Source organism: Bos taurus, chromosome 1 (assembly GCF_002263795.3).
Source record: "Bos taurus isolate L1 Dominette 01449 registration number 42190680 breed Hereford chromosome 1, ARS-UCD2.0, whole genome shotgun sequence".
NCBI lineage: Eukaryota > Metazoa > Chordata > Mammalia > Artiodactyla > Bovidae > Bos > Bos taurus.
In genome coordinates, this window is record NC_037328.1 from 148,683,916 (window position 1) to 148,688,413 (window position 4,498).

The following is a 4,498-nucleotide window of genomic DNA, read 5'->3' on the forward strand; positions in this document are numbered from 1 at the left end:
AACTTTTGGAAGTTTGTTATGTTTGCTTTCAGATTTTAAAGGTAATAATGCTCTTTTTAGAAAGATAGTAAACTAGAGTGAATTAGGGGAAAAAAACGGGGTTGGAGGTAGAAATCATCCATCTCACCACCTGAAGGAAACCCTTGCTACCGTTTCAGCATATTTCCTTTTTAAAATCTTTTTTTTTTCTGTTATTTTTGGGAAGAGGAAGGGTTGCAATTTTACTGTATATGCAGTTTGGTTAACACATAGGTTACCTTCTTGATTTTTCAAAGCAAAAGAAGTACCTATCCTTGGTGGCCTGTGCTTCTGCTCACTCAGCACCTGGGCTGCTGGTGTGGTCCTTTTCCTCCTGTGGGTAAATGGGCCTTGCGGGCTGAGATGTGTGATGTGCCGTCCCTGCAGCGGGCGTCACACATTTGGAGGCTCCTCTTAGCACAAGAGACGCTGGCTACGTGACTGAGAGGTGGCGACGGGCACAGCCCCAGGCGCCGGTGCGGCTGCCTCACGCTGAACGGAGCTAACAGCTGCTTCCACGACGCCTGAGGCCGGCACCCCGCATGAAGCCCCCGGGTGGGGCTGCACCAGCGCCCCCTGCCCTGTCTGAGCCAGACCAGAGGGCAAGTTCAGGACCCGCACATCCCACCTCTGGCGGGGAGCCCCTGAGGGTGGGAGAACGACCCTCCTCAGCTCAGGCCAGCAGCAGGCAAGAGAGTTGGAAAGAATTTGGTTCTTTGTTGCCTCATCCACAGCCTGTGCACGTGTGTGCGCTCAGTTGTGTCCGACTCTCTGCGACCCCATGGACTGTAGCCCCCGACAGCCTCCTTAGGCCATGGGATGCTCCAGGCAAGAATACTGGAGTGGGTTGTGTGTCCTGCTCCAGGGGATCTTCCCGAACCCGCCTCTCCTGCATCGTCAGGCAGATTCTTCACCGCTGAGTCACCTGGGAACCTCCGTCCACAACCCAGTTATCAGGAAAAAGAGCCCGCCTCCCTCTCCACGGGAAAGAGGCAAAGGGGGTGATTTACAACGTGGAGAGCTTGCAGGTGAATCGACGAAGAGTTATAGTAACACGAGTGTGGGTCACATCCAATACAAAGATGTTTTGAGAGGTCGAAGAGCAGCTGTTTTGACCAGGGTTCCACCTTGAGGTCCCCCAAAGACCTGTCAGACGTCGATGGCCGGGTCCTGCGGCCCAAGTCTGGCCTTCTTGGTCTGGGGTGCCAGCCGAACCTCAGGATTCTTGAAGGCCCCTTTGGCGATCTGAGGCGCAGCCAGGATTGAGAAGTCAAGAGAGGGAAGCTTCCCCTGGAGGCAGTCTCTGCTGGTTAAATGCATCTGCATGGAAAGCTTTCTCTTGTTTCTCTGGTCCATCACTGAGGGACAGCAGCACTTCTATCCAAACCGAAAGGATAACAATGTGTGGGAGATGCCATCAGCTCTTCAGAGGAAAAATGACCTTAAATTTCCTGCAGCTAGGGACTTCCTTGGCGGTCTGATGGCTAAGACTCCGGCGTGCTTCCAATGCAGGGGCAGGGCACGGGTTCAACCTCTATTCGGGGAACTAAGATCACATGTGATAGGCAGCTCAGCCAAAAAATAAAAATATCCTGCAGCTGGAGCGACGTATCTTTTGTAGGGATTGGTCCCATGCAAACAGGAGTCACTGTGGGTCCTGCGTGCCTCGGTGAGCAGGTCTGCTTCTCTGACCACCCGCAGCAGAGGAGCGACAGCAGGAATGGGGAGGAGGCAGGGTGCTTGTTTATAGGCACAGTTATTACCCGTTTGCCACCCTGACTATAAATTACACACTCGGCAATAAGAGCCCCAGCAGCAGCACCCCCACGTCCTGATCCAAAGCCTCCTGCTTCCACCCAGGTGGTGGTGGGGGAGCTGCTGCTGTATCCCTGCTGAGTGCAGCGACCTGCTCGCCGTTCTGATCTGTAGGCAGGTGGGGTTTGTGTCTGAATCCCGGCTGCCTGCTGGGTGGAGAGAGGCCTGGGAGAACTTGATAACAAGTTTCCTGGAGTCTGGGGAGGAGTGGCCTGTAGGCCTTCGGGGAAGCCAGCAGCAGAGGTGATGGCTTCATCACACCAGGCCTGGGTGACCAGGCCTGTCAGGGCGCCCACCAGGGCCAGGGCCCGCCGTGGGGAAGAGGCAGGAAGGGAGCAGGAGGGTGAGTCAATGTCTAGTCCTCTGACTCATTTCTGCCCCCTGCCAGCCACTGTCGTCCTTGCTGAAAGCACCCCTGTCTGCATGATCATGATGCTATGGGCCTTTCTTACCAAAATGATTTGTCAGTGTCCATTTAAGTAACGAAGGTCTTGAGTCCTGGGGGTGAGTGAGGGGTGCAGGATGAACGGGTCTGGCCCCCCGTCCCACCTAGACTGTCCCAGCACTCCTGCATCTCCCCTTTTGGGTTATTTTTGCTGTATTGCAGTCTCAGCTCCCTCTCCCCTGATGTGTGTGTGTCTGTCAGTCTGTGTGGGAGAGGCAGGACCTCGGACAAGCCGCTTCATCTGAGGGAGTTTCTTCACAGTTCTAAAGACTATGCGTCCTTTGGTAGGGGAGAAGGGTCAGAGAAAAGGCAGGAGTGCAGAAAGGAGAAACAGAATTAAAGGGCTGAGGGTAAACCAGATCCAGTCTCCTCCTTTTTTATGGGGGTCATAGGCACAAGCGCAGAAGGCAATGGCACCCCACTCCAGTACTCTTGCCTGGAAAATCCCATGGACAGAGGGGCCTGGTAGGCTGCAGTCCATGGGGTCGCTAAGAGTCAGACAGGAATGAGCGACTTCAATTTCACTTTTCACTTTGATGCATTGGAGAAGGAAATGGCAACCTACTCCAGTGTTCTTGCCTGGAGAATCCCAGGGACGGGGGAGCCTGGTGGGCTGCCGTCTGTGGGGTCGCACAGAATCGGACACGACTGAAGTGACTTAGCAGCAGCAGTAGCATAGGCACAAGGGCTTCCCTGGTGGCTCAGCTGGTAAAGAATCCGCCTGCAATGTGGGAGACCTGGGTTCAGTCCCTGGATTGGGAAGATCCCCTGGAGAAGGGAAAGGCTGCCCACTCCAGTATTCTGGCCTGGAGAATCCCATGGACAGTCGATGGGGTTGCAAAGAGTCTGCATGACTGAGTGACTTTCAATAATAGACACCTGGTGTCACCTATGTATGAACTCTCATGCGCACTAGAGGGTGCTCTCTGCCCTGACCCAGCCTGGTACTAGAGTCTGGGCTGGTACTGGAGTCTGGTACTGCCTGGCTCGGAGTCTCTGCTGCCTACTTAGTTCCATCTCTCCCGGAGGGGTCCACGTTCCTGTCAGGCTTGACATGAGTGTCCTTGGATGCCAACTTCAGCCCCTGCTGGCCAGACAGAGCAACAGATGGAGAAGGGAGAGGATTATGGAAGTAATCCATGTGTCCTCATCTGCTCACTTGGTTCATCTATTCATTGGATACCTAGATACCCTGATAGCTCAGCTGGTGAAGAATCCGCCTGCCATGTGGGAGATGTGGGTTCGAGCCCCGGGTTGGGAAGATCCCCTGGAGAAGGGCATGGCAACCCACTCCAGTATTCTTGCCTGGAGAATCCCTGTGGACAGAGGAGCCTGGTAGGCTACAGTCTATGGGGTCACAAAGAGTTGGACACGACTGAGCAACTAAGCACAGCACAGCATGCAGAGACCAGTGGATACACGAGCACAAAACAGACAAAGCTCTGCCCTCCCTCCCGCAGCTTACGTTCTGCCTGGGGGAGACCAACCATAAAGCTAGTGCATACAAAAAGATGACTTAGGGAAAAAAGAGAAAGGTTAGGGGTGTTATGGGAGCTGAGTGGAGGGTGGGTTGCAGCTTTCAGTGGGGAAGGCCTCTCGGGAAGGCGGGAAAAACAATAAAGAAGGGGGCGAGGAAGGAAGGAGGCAGATCAGGCTTTCTAGGCATTCTCAAGAGCAAGACACCCTTCTCAGCTCATCTCTGATGCATCCAGTGGGCATCCCCTGGGCTCAGGCTGCTTCTGAGTGATGGGGGTGAGGACAGATGCAGTCCCCTGCCAGTGAGGAGCCCACCACCAACTCGGCCTCCCTTGGCGCCTCAAGCTCACTTGGCATTGAGAATGGGATCAGTTCGGTTCAGTTCAGTCGCTCAGTCGTGTCTGACTCTTTGCGACCCCATGGACTGCAGCACGCCAGGCCTCTCTGTCCATCACCAACTCCCGGAGTTTACTCAAACTCATGTCCATTGAGTCAGTGATGCCATCCAGCCATCTCATCCTCTGTTGTCCCCTTCTCCCACCTTCAGTCTTTCCCAGCATCAGGGTCTTCAAATGACTCAGCCCTTCGCATCAGGTGGCCAAAGTATTGGAGTTTCAGCTTCAACATCAGTCCTTTCAATGAACACTCAGGACTGATCTCCTTTAGGATGGACTGGTTGGATATCCCTGTGGTCCAAGGGAATGGGTAGGCGTTGTGAAATCCGGATGATATGCCAATGATTGG